The sequence below is a fragment of the Ambystoma mexicanum genome, chromosome 10, assembly GCF_040938575.1.
Source record: "Ambystoma mexicanum isolate Mex_15411 chromosome 10, UKY_AmexF1_1, whole genome shotgun sequence".
NCBI classification, from domain to species: domain Eukaryota; kingdom Metazoa; phylum Chordata; class Amphibia; order Caudata; family Ambystomatidae; genus Ambystoma; species Ambystoma mexicanum.
Genome location: NC_090932.1, coordinates 736,140,959 through 736,161,639, shown reverse-complemented (window position 1 = coordinate 736,161,639; position 20,681 = coordinate 736,140,959).

Genomic DNA, 20,681 nt, shown 5'->3' with positions numbered 1-20,681 from the left:
TAAAGCCTTAAATACTGTCCACCCCTCTTCATCCCGATTTTATTGTACTGTAAGTTTTATCTGTGCAGCGTTTTGGTGTAAAGCACTATTATAGAAATAACAAATACAATTTAAAAAAATTAAAAAAAATTCCAATATAGACTAGAATCTGCAACGTTTTATTATGTTACTATGATTTAATCTACTTCCTACACGTATGGTCACGGAAGCTATGGGTGGCACCCCCTTAATGGATAGGAAGTGCAGATACTCTGAGAACTCAATAGAGACCATTATGAATTTGCTTATGCAATGCCCAAAACTGTCAGCACTCTATGAGACTCACTGTCACAAATGTGTAAACTGCATGCAAGATGTCACAGAAGACCAACATTGGTCTACAGTGGTGTGCACACATTCAAATAGGATGTTAAATGCAGTACACAGCGACTGGAATAATGCTCTTAAGCTTGAAAAAGCAAAGGCAACAGTAGGATAGAATCCACAAATATCTCCCTGAGGGACTCTTATAACTTTGATTATTTTTAACTGTGATGTAACTTGTTCTTTTTTAACATTGTTATGATTGATGAGTATGGTGCACAATTGTTATGGCTTTTAAGAACATATTGTGTTAAGGTTAACGTATTGTTTGTTTCGTGTTAAGGTTTATGTTTAAACCAAATACATGTAAATTTAAAAAAAGAGGTTTTCAGTATTCGCTCATAAAACACACTTTGTGTATAGGGGAATGATTATCAGCCAGGCAATCAATTTGAATTGTGCTTATTTCCTGCTTGGCCAATAACAAATACAAAAATGTACATCAAAAAGAATAAAAGGATGATTAAAACTTCGATGAAATTTGAAGGCATATGTTTCTTTAATGTAATTATCCTATCAAGGTACATCCTAGAAACTCTATAAAGCATGATAGTAAAGGCTGTCTTAATTTTGTAAATACAGACGTTTCTCCTTTTTAGAGTGCTGTGGAAAAAAAGATGACTTGCTGTTGCTGGTTCTTAGGCAACTTAGCTCTGTTTAATAACTGAATCCTCCAGTGAACTGTACTTTGGTGGTAACCAATTTTCCAGCTGTTATTTATCAAAATCGAATGTAATGATAAAATAGATACTTGCTTGTGAACATAAGTTTTTAGAATGTAGTTAAACATTGCAAAGCAAATCTCAGGATTTCCCTGTTAACCAGGAAGATTTTCTTAGCCCATATTGACATAAAATCAAGGCCAAATCAATATGCCAGATTTCATTACCTTACGGAAGTGGATAATACACGGGAGAGATGCGCTGTAAGTGCTTCTATGAGTACACCAGGCAAGTCACTGCAGACACATTTTTAGACGTCTAAGGCAGAACATTTAAACTGAATTTGAAAAAGAATTCTTAATGTGGGATGAAGTCGCTGCATCAAGACAACAATCTATCTGTGAATTCTCTTTAGCCTTGAGAAATGATTGTGGAAAAGGCTTTCAAAATGTGTGTCAGTATTTGCTCATCATTCCACACCCAATGTGCTGTTTTTGTCTTCATTTATGGGAGCTTTAGGTATTGAACTTGAGTCAGCCCAGAAAGGTGGATAACCAAGCTGAATATGCTTAGGCTGAATCTGTGCGAGTCTGCAAAGAAGCTCTAGCCAACTTCAAGATTTTATCATATTTTATTGCGGCAATAAGCCCCGAGGCGGCGGGCCATTACAGCCCAAGGTAATGCACCCAGGGCACATAGTTACATAGTTAACGAAGGCCCCAAGGGCATTACCGTGGGCGGTAATGGCCTGCTGTCGAGGGGCGTATTGCCATTAGTACCCCGGCCCGTTAGACCGTGGGTACTAATGTTTTTTTTTTTCCAGCTGCGAGACACATTGCGTTTCACAGTCGAAAAATAAAAGTTTAGAAAAGTTACAAAAAAATGGCCACCGTGGACAGAAAACCTAGTCCGTTTTCTGTTTCCGTGGTGGCCATAGTAAAAAATGAAAATGCCCGCCATGGAAGGGGAGAAGGGAGTATGCATAGTCCCTTCTCCCTTTGCATTGCGGCCGTTCACTTGAATTGAAAAAAAAAGTAAACACAAAAAAAAGGGCCACCTTGGAAAAGGGAGAAGGGACTATGTTTGGTCCCTTCTCCCGTTTCATGGATGCCTGAAAAAAAAAGACGACACCCGGCGCCCGATGCACGCAAATGCGTCCACGGGATTACCCTGTGGTATAGCTCGGAAACGAGCCAATCCACAACCAGTGTATCCCATGGATTTGCGTTGCCGGGTACTAATACATATTATTGACGAGGACATGTGTTTTAAACAAAAAGACTTACATTGTATCAAACAGTAGGCTGTGCACTCCTGAGGCAGGTGACTTTTCAAAGGAAATTGCAAGCAATTGATAGCGGGCATGTGACCTAGTGGAAATGGAGGATTGGAGCAATATATGGACTGGGAAAGATATGAGGCAGACTAACTGCTCAGTAATGTAATTGCAGTGGTGGTAGGTAGTGTGGGTTTAGGGGCTGTTACGTGAGAGAGTGGATGCACGCTGATTCAAGTGAGTAAGCGTTGCTCTCATCTGAAAATGTAAGACATGCTTTTTCTACAGTCTGCCTAGAAAGGCTCAGGTATGGTACAATAGCAATACAATGAACGATTCCTTTTAGACCCAGTTCTAAATGTAGTGGCCAGTTGTATGTAATTTTAATGTCGGGGCAGTTAACGCCGGCGGCAGCATTTCCTCCGTTCTTTGTTTTTAGCGGTGTACTCCCATGATCCCACTTACACCTACCTCTCTCCGCCATTTAAAGCGCTCTCCCTTGCCTTCTTTAAAAGGGGGGTTGCAATTGAACGCCATTGGCAGCATGTTTACCAGATGCTTTCCCATGGTGTAAGAACGACTTGATACAGAAATGGGAATGCTCTCAATTTAAAAGAGATTTGCAGTTTATTTTTGTTTTGTTAGGATCAAGACTGGGCAAATATTATATCCCCATAGTTTGACCCAGGTATATAACTTCAGAAACTGGTTTTGATTGGTTGGCTTTTAAAGCAACAGATGTGGATACACCTCCTAATCTGTGATTAAATCTGATCAAGGATTAAGCATATGTTTAATTCTGGTGTCGCTTATCATCAGCCTTCTGCATGTTTAGGGCAATATTGTGGGGATATACCTACATTGTATTGTGTAGATAAAAGCACATACCAATGCATTTATGTAGTGTTCCTGTCCTTGGTCAACACTAGGGACAAGTATTTTTACAAGGTCCAGCCAATGAGCATCATACTTTGTCATGTAGGGCGATTGCCAAGCTAATCCTTGTACTGGCTGATTTATGTCAAGGCACATACCATACGCCCGTTGTGCTATTCTCTTTATTTGTATTCTCTTTATTTGTTCTCCTGTGGTTTGTATGGCTAGCACATTCTATGTGTTGTATGTGTTTACATTATATTCATGTATGGACAAACCTCAGTTATATAGATGGGTCTATAAGTATTTCTCTACTTATGCTACTATCCGACTACCCCCTCAGTATTGATGGAAGGTGATGAGAATGTTTAATCGAGGGAAGAGGAACAGCAGCTGAGAAGCATCAGTTGAAGCCTACTGCCAGTGGGACCTTTGCACTAGCTCAGACGTCTGCAACCTAAGGCTCTCCAGATGTTTTGAACTACAATTCCCATGATCCCAAGCCATTGCCTATACTGGCTAAGGATGATGGTATTTGAAGTCCAGAACATCTGGAGGGCCGAAGGTTGCAGAACCCTGCAGTAGCTGCATAATCCCCTGTAACCCAAGGCCTCACTTACATGGCTGTTCTCCTTTAGTTGCATATGTGTACAGTCCTACCTGTTATCTTGTTAGCATTGCACGTGGTGGCTGACCCTATTTCATGCTGCCACCACAGTCTCTGTAGCAGGGACTGTCTAAGCTCAGAGCCTCTCGGAGTATCACCTGGGCTAGAGGGAGCAAACCACAGACAGGCCCCTGACCAGCCAAGGATAGTTGTTCAGTGTCCAGGCACTGAGGTAACTTCTGCTGCCTGGAACTGCAGCTTTCATTTGGAGCCAGAGAGAGTTGGCCTTCTCTATCTCTAACCACACAATTGTCGACAGGCCGCCCACAGTCCAAGTCCAATCTCGTGTGAGCCTCTCCCTTGTCTGTCACCCACAGCTCCAAATCCCCAGGGAAGTGGCCTTCAGTCCTCACTGTATCCACCTAGAAATGTCGTTAGGAGCTGCATAAACTGCCCCAGTAGCTAAAGAACATACAGTGGATTCCCAGAGTAACCCGACAACTGTCGTTTTTTTTGTTTTAGTTTATATTTTAATGTGTTTTTCCAGCAGTCTGCAACTACCATAACCATTAAGACATTACGACTGTTCGTTTGTTTCATTGTTTACGACCGTTGATATCTGAGGAAGTCAGCATTGCACCGCCAACCACATATGCAATCTGACAGTGGCAGCCCCTATTGGGCTCTTGAAGAGCTTTCTTGGTTCTACTACAGAAAAGGGGCATGTTACAATGATACAGGACCACATGTTTGATGTGTATGTAGTAGCCCTGCACAGATGTTAAAGAAAGAACACCACTCCTCATTGTAGATGTGGGTTCATGGTTGGTGTCCTCATATATCAATGTCTTATTCTAATGTTGATGTCTAAAGTATTTCTTCTCCTGGGGTGCTGCATTTAACCCTTTCTTTTCAGTCACTGCTCAGAGATGTCCTATAAAAACATTCATAGCCTCTCCTCTTTTCCTCCCTCGGCCTCTTGCCAACCTGTGCAACTATCTACGAACTCAGGGTGAAGCAGGGATCTGGCACTTAAGGTGGGATGCACAGCATGAGGCACAGCATGTCACATATATATGGTTCCCACCTCAGAGAGTATTTAGCACATCTGCCCATGTTAGTGATGTACAGTGTTGGGTTCATTATATGTATTGCATTGGTTTTCCACTGCAAAAGCAGAATGCCGGTCCGATAGCACAGCGAGTAGAGCTCTCGCTTTTACATCTGTGCAATGCTTGCTTCGACATTCGTGCAGAGCTTACTGACACAGGTTCGAATCCCGGCAGGACCACGCTCAGCCTTTCATCCTTCTGAGATCAATAAATGAGCACCACAGACCATGGCTAATAATAAGTAGCGCTCAAATGCCTGAGGGTTCGTAGCACTATATAAATGCAAAATTATTATTATTATTATTAAAACGCTGTATAGTGATCTAGGTGTTTCATTAGTTTCTATTAACATTTTCTGTGCACATTTGTAGGGCTATATACAGCTATTGTGTACCATTTGATTTTTGTCTTTAATTACTGCACTTGTTAATTTTAATAGACTGTGGCTCTACCAGTGATTTTGGAATGCACCATCATTATGAATAAGCTCCAAGCCCTCTTTTGGACCGAGGGGGAGGGGTTAAAAACCGAGACATACTTATTGGTACCCTTGAAAACACCTACCAACCAGGTCGTGTTGCGTAGCCAGGTCGTTAAATACCTCACAAGCTGAGTTAAGAGTGTTGGCAAAGAACCTGGCTGCATAATATGAGCTATGGCTCCAGGCAGTTTAATGCTCCGTCATTTCCCTTTGCCACGTCAGGGAGATAGCCTGTGGTGAGCTACCTATTTTGGCCTCAAAGAACTATCTGACAGTTACATCACCTAACCCTCGTCAGAGCCCTGCAGTGCCCAGGGCTAGTACCACAACACCCGGGGAAAGGGAAGCCAAACACATTGCATCCTCTATTTCTAAATGCCTTTCAAGTCATGATGTAAAGGGCGATCACAAAGCCATCCGAGCAGGGTCCCTACATTTGCTTGAGACTGTTGTTCAGAAAGTGGCCCACCCCTAAAGTTGAAGATGACTCTCAGAAATGGGCGGACCAACCAGATGCTTGACAACTGGCAAATTGACAGTTAGGAATGCCATAGAGTGATTGATAAGTCCTGCATTCTAAGTGATCCAGGCACGTCGAGCCATAGAGCCCAACCTCTGCCAATGTCATATATACCTTGTTAGGCCTGTTTGAAACCATCGAATCTGGCTCGCAGTTGATTGTCAAGTTCTAATCCCTGAACCTGTAGCCTGTTGAATGACTTTCAGAGTACCTCAGCTGGATTTAACCAATATTAGTACTACATGGAGATTGCTATTGACCTCCTGTCAGCCAATCTGAATGTTTAGAGTGTAGTCAATAACTACTTCTATTGACTGTGTTTTGAATATTGTTTCTTCAAAAGCAGAAAGGGAAACAACAATGCAATTCCCAGACAAGCTTTCTGTTTGCAAGACACTTCCTCTCAGAGAGGACCTTTTTGCTGCTACATCCTAGTTAAGACATGAAACAAAAAGCTAATAAATGGGAGTATTCTTTCGCTTTCTTATATAGAAACTGTTACTTTTGAAACAAAATATCTGCTCATGTTTAACCTGTTACAGCTCAACCAAGTTTGCAATTAAAATGCCGAATTTATGAGGACAACTATGTTATTTCAATGCTTCAAAATACAAACACATGTAATTTAATAATTCAGTTATGATATGAATACCCAAAGGTTTCTAAGCGTGGACCTGTTAAGTATTTCAATCAGGCGATGTACCCTGGTCTTAGCCTAGTATGCAGCGCTCAACTAAAATGCTTATTTTATTATATATATAGGTTCAATATTTTGAGTGACCCACTCATATCACACCCTTTTTCAAATACCCCAGGTCACGATGGACCAGGAATCAGGCTGGTTGGTAAAGGTAATATTTATTTATGTAAAATTCGAATCAAACATATGCTTTTTAATATATGGGGCAGCAATCACCAATGTGGTGACAATAACAGATAAGAAGGTCTGTAATTCACTTAAATTCACTCTTTAGCAACACAGATGGAAAACACCAGCGAAAAGAACACTTTTGGCTTGTTTGGAAAGATAGCACTTAAGTTAGGATTTCCCCCTGCAATATTCCTCAACCCACAAATAAATAATTCTAAATAGATATAAGGAAGCAGCAGGTGATCAGGAATAAGGAATAGAAAACAGAATTCTAATCCAACCGTCCCTACCCAAACAAGAGAGAAAAACGGATTTGAAACCCTACTGTTCAAAATGACATTTCTGAAATGGCTGAATAAAACACTGAATGTGTGCGAAAATCCTTAAATCTGTACAAATTTATATGGGAGCAACATTGAGAAGATACTAGCAATCAGAAGCAATAGTTTGAGCAAAAGTAAACAATTTGAATTTGAATGAAAGGTTGAATAAAAATCACACATGTAAAATTTTGCAAAAATGTTGATTCCCGCCTAAAATTAACCAAACGGTTTTTAATGAAAACGGGTGAAATGAGTTCTCTAGCTATTAAATTGAGGGAGATATCCTATGTTGAATGAGAGGCGTTTTTAGGAAAGTCGGGTAGTGAAAGCAGAAAAGAAACTCAGTTTGGACAAGAAAATATTTACTATGATTTTACTCTAGACTAGAGCATTCCGGCTAGAATACCAGAGTGGGACACAGTAAGCTCTGGAGTTGATTCATGACTTCAACCCCAGATCCCCAGCGCCCGCTCTGGCGGAACCAGACTGACCACTCGAAATAGGATTGATAGTTTAGGATTTACACAAGATAAAAATGACTAAAGAAATGGTGCTGAGCAAAATAACTCAAAGACTGGATTGCAATACAGATTCGGACAATGTTACAAGTTATTAATGTAAGGATAGGATGGTTTAGAGATTGGGATAGGGCAAGGCAAGGTATGCTATGGTTTTCTATTATTCCTATTAATACTTACAGTCCACTTTAATTTAGGATTTTGGACCGTCAAGCGTTCTGGTCATCACACGGATCGGGTCTAACCATGGGCTGCTGGGCAAATCTGGTGGAACAGGATCACCTGGGCGGTTCTGGTCACCGGACTGCACTGGACTGGTTACTGGATACTACAGATCAGTGGGATGTTGAGTTTGGAGAAGGCATGCATTTAGTAGCAGCAAGCCAGGCTGGATCAGGATGCTTCTCTTGGATTTTTGGGATTTTTAGAGTTTGAGACCTAGCTGTAAAGGGGTTCAGCAATGCATAGGCCTTGGCTTTGCAATGAAAATCTGGAATCAGGATCAAATTGGATGAAGAAATCAGGAACAGGATGCCACGCAGGAATTCATGAAGAAAGTCAGGAATCAGTCTCTGTGTGTGCTGTCAGGGGCCCTTATTTATCCTGCCAGATGACATCACTACAGCATATGGTAGGGGCAGGCTTGCTACCCACACCCATAATGCTAGGATTGGGCAAGAGCATAGTTTCTGTCTTGCCCACAGCTGATTGGATCACAGAAAAGGATGTTATGTTTATGGGTTGACTTTTACAATGTCTAGAAACCTCCCCTAGCTACTGGAACCAAAATCACATTTTCCCATAAATACATATTTATGCAGTTATAACCTATGAGAAAATCAGATACACAGGTTACATATTTTTTGGGTCATATTTCAATCCAAAACCCAAGTCTGTGGGACATGGTTTTGCCTTTCTGCTACATTTTGGCAATTTTAACCATGAAAGATTTGGCCTAAAATTACCCAATTGTGTACACAGATGTGCATTTACCCATGAGATATGTGTACAAAATGTTATGTTTGCAATATCAATACTTTCCCCACAGTCTGTCATTTTTTACAACTTCTGTTTCTTATGCAGTAATGAGTTCTACCAAGTTTTCAAAGAAAAAGCATAACATTAGATTTACTACTACATACATTTAATATTTTTCCTCATTCTTGCTGCAAAGTTAAATGTCTTTAAAGTTCAGTTACAAAATGACCTTTAAAACCAAATGTCACTTAATTAGTTTTTTCTTCTTTGAAGTCCATTTGTCCTGGTGCATTCAAAGTCCTCCAAGCTAGCAATTAGCGCGTTCCTGTGGTAGAAGTTTATGAGGTGTCACCCTTTCTCAGGGCTAGCAACTGGCAGAGCAAGTTTTTTATATATTTTGCCAACTTAGCCCGAGTTTTAACATTTTGACTTAACCCTATGCAATCAGAGCAATTTATAGATGTACTTTTACCAGCAACAAATCCTTTTACATTTCTAAATTAGCAGGCCTTTACACAACAATGTACTTTTAAATAGGTGATTTTCTCTCTTCAGTCAGAAAAATCACATTTTACTATTTCTTTAAATTTGGTTTCATTCTGCAGCAAATACACACTTTCTACAGCGATAGTTCTTTTCTTGAGTACTGGAGTTGTTTTGCAGCATGGATACATTTAACAGGCATCTATTTAGAGTCTTTCTCTGAACAGCTGATTCTTTATACTTTTGCAGAGAAAATAGACGTGTTTCCCATGTAAAATTAAAACAAAGCCCCTTGTTGATTCTTCAAAGATACTTTTGACAGGCGCTGTCATTCAAATGTGGCCCGGTTCCTCTGAGACACAATGGATGATCCTGGGCATTGCAGGGCCTTTTTAATCACAGTGGTTCATAAGGACTGGATGAGTTTAGCACCAAGCAGCACTTTTAAAGGTTGAAAGAGGTGTCATTGTAAAGGGGCATTTCGGGGTTTCAGCAAAGTAATGCTGCCTCTTTCACTTCACTCCATGTTAAATGTTGCAGAGCACACTTGCACATTCCTGCAGTGAGTACTCTGTTCCACTCCACCTGAAATGTGGGTGGCAGGGTGATGGAGCCATTTTCTGGTTGTTGCAAAAATGCAGTTTAGAGATCTTGACGCGTACAGGAGTCAGCCTGGCCATTTTGCTGTTTCCTGCACCACCGCAGAAAAGTGATGTAGCATAGCACAGCTGAGTGGGTCAATATATCCCACAGATCCCCCCCTGACTTCGTCTGGACTTCCAGTCTTGGGGGAGTCGGGCAAGTGGGATTTTCTTTTCTTGAAAAAGCAGGTTCTGTCGGGTATGAGTCCATCTTCCATCAGCGAACGACGCAGCACGCTCTCCTCACCTCGGGTTTGAATGTGGAATGATACCCCCAGCCTTCCCTCAGGTTTTCTTTTTTTTAATTAAAAAACGATATAGTTTATTTCTAAACTTTTCATTTATCTACAACTCTTGCTTTCTATGGTCGTATTCAAACAGGATTAAATACAGACTCTAGGGATTTGAGGCCTCTGGTTTTGAGTCTTTCTTTAGGATTCTTCTACAAAATTGAGTGATCGTGAATATCATTTTGTTATTGCCTAGGAGAATGTTGTCCCATTGATCATTTGCATCCAATTGTGTCAGGAGTTTCACATACATTTCCCTATAGGTGTTTCTCAAGTCCGACAGATTCTCGCATTCCATCATTAGATGGAAATGCGACTCCGGATGGTCAGGGTCTTTACAGAATCTGCAATATGCCAGGCCTATCGGTAGTTGCTTTATTTTCATCAGTCGTTCGCGATTTGGCAACAAGTTAAAACGTAGTCGCAGAAATAGGTCATGTATTCCTTTGTCAGGGAACAATATCAGATAATTGGGAAGCTGATTAATCGCCCTGGCCTCTGATATGCAGTTAAGATTCATGTGATATTGCGTTTTGGCTTTGATTGTATGAATCCATTCATTGAGCATGTTTTTTTTGTTCGCGTGCTGAGTGTGATGAAGCAGCGTTTGATTTGAGATTTCTGATTTCACAAGGGCGAGGTCTATAATCTTTTTCCAGTTCTGTAAGGAGGTTATTTTACTCGAAGTTGCGTTGCCAGAAAGGATTTCCATGGCTGGAACTCGATCTTCGTTCTGAGCTTTCCGAAACATGTCGAGAATTTTCCATAGTACAATGGATTGAAGTGATTGTGTGGCGATCTCGTAGCGAATCCTGGCCATGGGGAATGTTGGTGGCAGTGATAACACCTTACGCCAGAATATGGCCTCAAGTTGTTGCCATATATCTGGGTCAAGGTTAATCATTGCCTCAGCTCCATAAGTAAGTATCGCTACTACTTTCTGCCGAAAGAATGTGAATACCGGTTTCAATGAAAATGTTCCATATTTTCTATGGATGAAGCTGCCTTGTCTCGCCAGGGCGTGTGCTTTAGATTTTAGGTGGATACTCCATTCTGTCTCGGATTTGGATTGATTGATCCACACTCCAAGGTATTTCACGGAATTCACCTGGACAAGTTTGTTGTGTCGTATGACCCATGAAGGTTTAAGCTTGGAATGTTTCTTGTAAAGAGCATGATCTGAGTTTTCTCAATATTAATCGTTAATTCATTCAGCATCATGTAGTCTTCGAGTCGATCTAAACAGGTCTGGAGACCTCTCAGTGTTTTATCGAAGATCACAATGTCGTCCGCGTACATCATCTGCGGTAGGGCTGTAGCGTTAAGTTTCGGTGGATTTCGGGACGGAATGTTCATATACTCATCAAAATCAAAGGTGAACAAGTTGAAGAGTATCGCCGCCAAGGGACAGCCCTGTTTCAGGCCATTTGACATCATTATTGGTTTCGAAACTATCCCATCCACTGTCATACGTATTTGTATGCTGGTGTTGGTATACAATAGTTTGACAGGCTCTAGATTCTAGAATGTCTGTAGGACATCCCCAAGCTTTCAGTTTAGACCAGAGCGCTTGTCTTTTGATCATGTCGAAGGCAAGTTTAAATCGACGAAGACCACGTACATTTGTTTTAGCAGATTTAGTGGAAACAGGTTGAGGTTGGCACCAACCCTTTTAACGAATCCAGTCTTTCTTTTCGCCTGTTGATTGTTGGCAGCCCAGTTGGTTATTTTTTGTAGTAGGTATGTGGCAAATACTTTCCCAAGGGGATCCCGCAGGGCAATACGATGATAATTATTCAGTTGTTTTCTGTCTCCCTGCTTGAAAATGGGGACTAAGATTGCTGATTGCCATGTTCGAGGTACAGCATATAATTCCGAAATCAGGCTGCACCACTGGATATAAAGTTTTGTCCATTGCTGCGGATTCTGTCTGATAAGTGTGTTGGATAGCCCATCAGGGCACGAGACGTATTTAATTTTGATATTATTTCAGCAATGTCCTCTTGGTTGAACTCAAGTGACCATCTGTCAGAGTGTTTCGCCACTTCTACTTTGGTATTTGAGTTACGTGTTTTATATAGTTCTGTAAAAAGGCTAATCCAATTGGATTCTGGTACATCAGAGATTAATCTGTCGTTGGAACTATCACGTTGGTTTAAGATGTTCCATGCATTCCTGGTGTTTTTATGGGACAAAGCTTTGAGCATTATTTCTGAGTCCTGTTGGAGTAACAAGTATCTATTGGTTTTTGGTCCAATTTGAGTATTTCTGTTTCGCCTTTTTGATCAAAAGTTGTTTGTTTCTTCATTACTTTTGTTGATGGCTTTAATGTTCTTACGCATTTCTGCTTTTTTCTGTTTTTGTTGGGGGTTGAAGGTATGAAAATGTCGTATCGGTTGAGTGGTTTTACGAATTCTGTTTTGTTGGAAAGGCAGTAAGAGCCATTCATAATTTAGCTTGCTCATTCCATTTTGTTGTATGGCCAGGAAAGTTTCAAGTAGTGAGCTTATGTGGTTTAAGTTTAGACGCAAGCTCATTCGTCTTTCATCCAACTCGACTCTTGGTAGCATCAATTTTGATTTTATTTGATGTTTCGAGGCCCAGGTTAGATGTTGCATCCAATGGTCGCTATTATTTGAATGGGTGGTTTCAAGTCGCAATATGGCTCGGGTTATTCCTTGAGAAGCATACATGTGGTCGATGATTGCCACAGAGAGGCCTCTGGACCAGGTTGGCTGTATTTCTCCTTTGTTGTTCAACGGTTTGGTTATAAGTAAGAGATTTCGGCAGTCCATTTCTTTAGACCATCGTCTTGCTCTCGGAGGGAGCGAGCATGGGTCTAGAAATTTCCCTTGGGAGTCGTATAGGTGTAGATTTAAGTCTCCACATATAATGAATTCTGTTTTTTGGAAGCGCTCAGTGATGTTATCAATAGCTGTAAAATCAGCTTCTATGAACACTTCGTCCTTTACTGCTACCGGGTTCCAGTAGAGATTCACAATTGTCAAGATCTTTTTGTCCGTTGGTGAGGGTCCATCGGTTTCAATGGAGGAACTGTCAGATTGATAGCTCAAGATGGTGGTTTGGATCCAGGGGTTTTCATTTCTAAATTCCATGATTTCGCAATTCGCGTCAACTCTTATCAGGGTAAAAAGGCCGGCAGCCAGATGACCTTTTTGTCTTTGGATCGCTGGATTCATGTGGGTGAGGTAGTTTTCCGAAGCCAGTTGTTGGGTGAGCCATGTCTCTTGAAGACAGATGATCTGATAGCAGTTGAGTGTTGGAATGCTCTGAGGGTAATGAGAGTGGTCTCGCGTGTTCCCTGAACATAGGGAAATCTCGTAGCCCCTTTCTTGGATTGATTGTTAATAATTAGAGGGACCTGGTTCAGATCGTGGCATTTCGGTGTAATTCATGTCTCTCCATATCGGGTGCTTTGAAGCCGGCATTCTCGCTTTTCTTGCGTATGAGTATTTACTCCGTGTTCTCTCGTCTTCATTCTGGGATAGCTTCCAGGTCCCATCTTCTTCAGTATTAGTTTCTTGCGCTGAATCCGGAGATTGTTCAGATTTCCGTCTCCTGCGCCACTCCATTGTAACCTCAGAGTCCTCAATGTACTGTACGCAGAAAAAGCCAAGTTGTTGTAGAGTTGTCGTGTTTCAAAACGGTTGTCATTACTATGGTACCGTAGAAGTCCACCCATACATCGTCCAGCACATAGTCGTCAAGGAACTGTACTTGTTTTATATCATCGGAAGAGATCGGCAGCAGCTGTGGAATCGCTCAAAGTAAGCGTATTATGTTGGCTCTGTTTAATATCAACCCTTCATTTTCTTCAGTTACTCGTTGAATCTGTATTCTGTTCTCCCCTTGTTTCTTCCTGGGGTCAATGAATTTTGGCCGTGTCAATTCTGTTCCCTTTATTTTTTCACTCCGATTAGGGTGGGCTGAGGTGTTGTCTGTGGTGGACTGACGGGTTGTGTTTGTCTTGTTGGTGGTTGATGAGAGATAAGTGGGCGTACGCTCTTTTTTGTATGGGGGCTTGACTCGAGAGGGTAAAAAGTACAATAGAACAAAAATTGAGTCAAAAGCTACCCTAACCAGAGGCGTGACATAGGGTCACTGAGTTTGCAGTAGAGCTAGAAGGCCGCTAGCTCAATACACAAAAACGACTGGAGAGGTGAAGGTAACAAAAACAGGCTTTTTTATTTTACACTAACAAAGAAACAAAAACAATTTTTACAAACTGCACCGTGGCGCTGAAGGTATGCATAATGAGCACATTAGAGTATGCACATTTGTGGGTTAGTAAGCAGAGTGAAAAACAGAGTTTTCTACATGTGTTGTTTTAAATGGTAAAAACATTTAGCATTGTCGACACTTCATTTTGTGTTTCTGGTTCGGTGTAAGTAACTGGTGGCTGTGGCTGAAGAGATGGAACAGCGTTGATGCACCAGGTACCGAACGGTCTTCAGGACAGTTTGATCGAGTCAGGTTAGTAATGGGGTCCTTCAGCCTCTAGGATGACAGGGGACTGGTTAGTTCAGTGAAAGTGGTGTCTAATGAAAATTAAAAACTGCAAAAAAGGGGACCTACCATGTTCAAGTGTAAAAGCGCCTTGGTCAAGTTCTTTTTAGCCCAGGGAGTTGGACTGGAAGGCTGTCTGCAAAAAAGTCAGAGGCCTGGAGCTGAGTGAGTAAAGGATTTAATCTTTAATATCTTGATATAGATCTGTACTGTGACGTCGTGATCAGACAACAGTACTGTTATGAGGCGAAACACTGCTGAAGTGAAAGAGTGTCTATCCGTTTGAAAACCAGGGACTGCTGACCAGGGGGTGCTTGGCAAAGTAAGTCGTAAAAGCTAACAACTAAAAGCTAAGCGGAATGCACAGGTATTTTAAACGTGTGGGCAACCCAGTGAAAAATGGCAGAATGCACAGGAATTTAAACAGTGTGGGCAGCGCAGTGAAAATGATTATAATTGACTGGATGGCACCTAGCTTCACAGAATAGTACAAGTGCTAGAATACAGAAATAATCAGTGAATTGGAAACTCAGTCGGCATTGATTTCAAAAAGCCATGCATGTGATGGAAAACGGCCGTGGTGCTGTAAATCACTCGGTGTACGTGATCTTAGGTGCTACAGCTTCAAAGGAGAGCTGGGTCCCTGACAAGGGGAGGATCGAGTGGTTTACCTGAGTTCCAGGATGCGATGCGGCGTGCGACGGCGGAAGGCTCTTCCTCAGAATTAGCTGTTTCACTGTTAGGGGCTAATGCGCATCTGTGGTATGTAAGTGCTTAGCTTTGCTAGCATTGCGCGCATGTTGTGAAACTGTCTAATCTGCGCATGTCAGAAAGGGGGACAGTGTCTGTACTCGAGGTAGTCGGGTCACGTAATTGGTGGAAAAACATGATCACGCAATGTTGCTGGAGAACGGAGCAGTCTCTGAGTTAAATTGCAATAATTAATATGCAATAAAAACAGAAAAAACGGTAATAGTTACATAACTCACAGGAAAACGGAAAATGGGGACAAGGATTCTGTTTTGGGCACAGTGGTACATCGTTGAAACGGAAAAGCTTTTCTTACAATAGTTAATGAGCAATGAAACTAAAAACATCATGGAAACACTTATAGTTTGTGTTACTGATTTAGTGCTAAGTACCAGAATGGTTCTAGTTACATGACTCATAGGAAAACAGAAAAATAGGGTCAAACATACTGTTTTTAACATAGTGGTACATAGTTAAAAGTAGAAACCCATCCAAAACAAAGGTTTTGCACCCCCTGTTTAGTGGGTCGACATACTTCTTGAAATGAATAACATTACACAGGATGGTGGGCCAAGAAAAAACAGAAAAATACCGCTCTGTTTATTGAAAAACATGAGATGGACGGAGAGATCTAGGCTAGGATGTTAAGAGAACAAGGAAGGGTGGGCCATCTCTTAGACAGGCTTATTTTGCTGGGGACACAGGAGGTGTGCCCTCAGGTTGACAGAGCTTTATTTGTTGAAGAAAAGGTTCCATTCAATTGAAACATTGAGGCCTTGTCTCACAGAGTCTAGGCGGTATCCATTTTTGTTCAAGCTTGCGTAAGGCTAGGTCTCTGTCCCCTCCACGAAAATGATTGCTTACTGTTTGTAATATAGCCCAGAACATGTCTTGGTGGGTGTGATTCTTGGCTTTAAAATGTTCCACGAGTGGTTTGTCTTCAACTTGGTTCCTCACGCAGGATCGGTGTTCGCAAATGCGTTGCCTTATTTCTTGTTTGGACTTGCCCACATAGATGAGATCACAGGGGCATTTGATTATGTAGACTGACCATTTGGTTCTACAATTTGTGAAGGAATTGAGAGTCCATGGATTTCCTTTAAGGTCAATGATTTTTAAATTAGCTGTCAGGGGACAGACAGAACAGGAACCACATTTGAAATCTCCTTTGACTGCGGGGAGTTGCCATAGCGTGGTTTGTTGGTGGCTTGATGTGTCAAGTTCTGTGTATGTTGTTATTTGAGGAAAAATCAAAGACTTAAATATTCACTAACCTGGGCAGACAGAGACTTGCACTGGAGGCAACAGGCAGAAATTGAGGAATCCCCCGTGGGAGTCCTGCTCTCTCTCACTCCCCGGATTGAAAATCAGAGAGGAGGGAGGCAGAATCCCTAGGGAAACCCTCCTGGGGAATAAAACCCTGAATCGAGGTGGCTCTTCGAAACGGTGAATAGCAGCTTGGACGGTCCTTCCAGGCGGGCTGGAGTGCGAAGAGGATTGGAAACCTTTCCGGTGAACAATATAGAACAGGTAAATGCCAGGTAATAATAATAATAATAATAATAATTTGGCATTTATATAGCGCTGCGAACCATTCGAACCTGCGTTAGCAAGCTCTGCACAGGTGTCAAAGCAAGCGCTCTACTCGCTGTGCCACTTGACCGGCAGGTAGTAAGGAGTGAAAGAACAAGAGATGGATATGGAAGGGAAACGTACGTGATATTCAGAATGTAATTCTCAATGGGATGAGGATGTTCTTGGGAGTATCCGAATGGCTGGAAGTCATAGAACTGTGGTGCTGAATGAACGGAATAGAAAGGGAATGAATGTTAGTAATGGGAGGATAGAATGAGCTAAAGAGGACTCTGAGTTTAAGGGACTTACAGACACGGGCAAAACTCCTAGCTGGAAACCTATGGTGGAAACAGGATACGCCTGAGAGTAAGCCTGTATGTATGAGAGGCGGAAAGACAAGAGTAAAGATTAGATTTTTAGAGGAGAATGCAAGCTAGCAATAACGGAAGGAGGAATCCTAGTGGCGAACTTACAGAGCGTCTGTATGAACAGTGGCGACGCGTATGCTACTAACACTTCCTTCCTTATCAGGAGTCATGTGAGTAGACGCAGGAACGTAAGATGTGCGTGGAACAACTAGACCGCGGTCTTCCTCACAAGGAACCGTCACTTTGAGAGCCTGCGTTATAACGCTATGTGCCGTTCTTCCTAATCTCCTTCTTTGCCACAATGACCAACGCTGATAATGTGTAACAGTATGCCCCTTTCTCAGGGGAGGAGAACCCGGCTTTCCGGGGTGGAAGCGATAGAAGTTTCTCACCAATTTGGGGGCATGGACCCCTGAAGCATCTTCCCACGTTCTGTCTGAAGGTGAGTATCCTTTCCAATCAATCAAAAACTGGAGGTGACCTCGTCTGTATCTTGAATCACAGATGTTGGCCACTTCGTATTCCGGACCTGTCTCAGTGTTCACTGGCGGTGGGTGTGACAGATGAGTTCTAGCAAAGCGGTCCGGAACGGATAACTTAATCTGTGAGACATGAAAAACCGGGTGAATTCGAGACCTGGAAGGAGGTAGCTCTAATCGCACCGCTGATGCTCCTACTAGGGAGAGGATCTTAAAAGGTCCAAAAAATCTAGGAGACAATTTGGAAGGAACCAGATGTTTGGGGAGAAAATGAGAAGATAACCAAACCAAGTCTCCCTTCTGAAGTGGAGGTATCTTTCTGCGATGACGATCAGCATATCGCTTAGCCAGATTCTGGGCTGCTTTCAAAGATTGGCGAGCCAAACAGTGACCTTTCTGAATGTTGCAAACCATGCAGTCGACTCGCGGGCATTGTGAAGAAGGAGGCGAGATGGAGGGTAAAAAGGATGGGTGATAACCATAGGAGCAGTAGAACGGGGTTGATTTCAATGCAGAATGATATGCATTGTTGTACGAAAATTCTGCTAGTGGAAGTAACTCCTTCCAATTATCTTGAGCTGCGGATACAAAGCACCGAAGATATGCTTCTAATGTTTGGTTTAAATGCTCAGTTTGACCATTGGTCTGCGGGTGATATCCGGAACTGAGAGACCTCTTTATTCCCAATTCTCGACACAGATATTTCCAAAAATGAGAAGTGTATTGGGACCCACGATCTGAAACGATAGCATCTGGAAGTCCATGCTTGGAGAAGATTTCTGTCAAGAACACCTTTGCCATCTGTTCTGCACCAGGAATCTTGGTGAGAGGAGTAAAGTTGGCCAATTTAGTAAGATAGTCGATGGTTACCATAATAGTGGTGTGTTGGGACGAAAGAGGAAGATCAACAATAAAATCCGTAGAAATAAATTTCCAAGGTTGATCCGGGATAGGCATACGGGATAGTAAGCCGTAAGATGGAACACAAGGAGTCTTGGACTGTTGACACACCACACAAGCGGAAACGTAATCACGGATGTCAGATCTTACTGTAGGCCACCAGAAATGTCTAGAGATGAGTTCCAAGGTGTTTCGATAGCCACGATGACCAGCCGCTTTGGAGTCATGGCACATCTTTAGTACCTCCTTTTGTAAAGGAGCTGAAGGAATCAGGAGTTGAGCTTTATGGAAGTAACAGCCTTGGGTCAATTTAAGCAGATGTTGGCTCGCTATTTCTTCACATGCCTACCGGTTCTGTGACGTTGCCAGTTTCAGCTCCTGAAGAAAGTTGGTTGTCATTGCAACAAATCTAGCTTTAGCAAATAAAGGTCCTGGAGTGAATCCATGAGGAGAGAAATCTTTTGTGAAAGGGCATCTGCAAGGAGGTTTCTGTTTCCCGGGAGGTATGTAAACTCAATTCTGAATGGCAAGAAAAAATGGACCCATCTCGCTTGTCTGCTGTTGGTAGTATGTGCTTGCTGTAGTACTTTGAGATTCTGGTGATCAGTGCGTACTTCGACCGGGTATCTTGTTCCCAATAGCAAATGCCTCCACTCTTCAAAGGCTCTTTTAATAGCCAATAATTCCTTTTAAATGGCCGAATAATTCTCTTCTGACTGATTAAACGTCTTGGAGAGATATGCTACTGGTTTCTCATCTCCCTGTTCGTCCCTTTGCAGTAAAACCGCTCCCAATACATGATGTGAAGCATCTGTCTCCACAATAAAAGGTCGATCTCGATCCGGGGTAGACAGTAACTCAGCGGAAGTAAAAAGGTGTTTTAGCCTTCCAAAGGCTTTCTGTGCCTCTTCATCCCAATCGAAGATAACCCCTTTCTTTAGGAGCCTCGTGATGGGTCAAACAGTTTCAGAGAAACAGGGGATAAATTTGCGATAGACGTTTGTGAGACCCATGAATCTCTGGATTTCTTTGATGGACGATGGAGGAGCCCAATCCAAAACTGATGATACCTTTTTAGGATACATAGAAATCCCTTGTGGAGAGAGGACAAACCCTAAATATGTTACTTGACTTTGATGGAATTCGCATTTTCCTGGCTTGCAGTAAAACTGGTTCTCTTGAAGGCGAGCTAACACAAGACTGACATGATGGATGTGTTCTTCTTTGTCCTTGGAAAAGATCAAAATATCATCGAGATATATGATGACAGAGTGTAGAAGGATATCTGCGAATAGATGGTCCATAAATCTTTGAAAGATTGCCGGTGCGTTCAACAGTCCAAAAGGCATAACATGATACTGGTAGTGTCCGAAAGGGGTTCGAAAAGCTGTTTTCCACTCATCCTCCGGGGTTATTCTAATAAGATGATAGGCTCCTCTGAGGTCCAGCTTAGTATAGAATGAGGCTCCTCGAACAGCCTCCAGGATATCAGGAATCAACGGCATATGATACTTGTCTGGAATAGTAATCCTGTTTAAGCCGCGATAATCTATGCAGGGTCGTAAATCTTCCGAATCTTTTTTCGGGATAAAGAACAATGAAGCTCCAGCAGGAGAAGTGGATTCTGAAATTAGACCATTTTGGATATTTTGCTGAAGGTACTCCTTCAGAGCCACCTTTTCTTTCTGGGAAAGCACATACATGCGCCCGAATGGGATTGGCTGATCGGGCATTAGATCCATGTGGCAGTCGTCTCTACGATGTGGTGGAAGAGTGGGAAATTTGGGAGTGGAGAAATTTGAATGATAGAGCTGATGCCATTCAGGAATCCTACTGATGTGGCTAATAGACAGAACTTTCTGGCAACTTTCCAACTCCGAGGGGATATGTATTCCTACTGAAGAACTGGACAAACAATGAGAGGTGCAGTATTCGGAACCCAAAAAGAGATTACTTGCTGACCAATTGATGAAAGGATTATGTAATCTCAACCACGGTAATCCCAAGATTACGTGGAAATGGGCCGTTCTGATAAGGCGAATTCCATGGTTTCTTGGTGAGTCTTAACCTGAACATTTAAA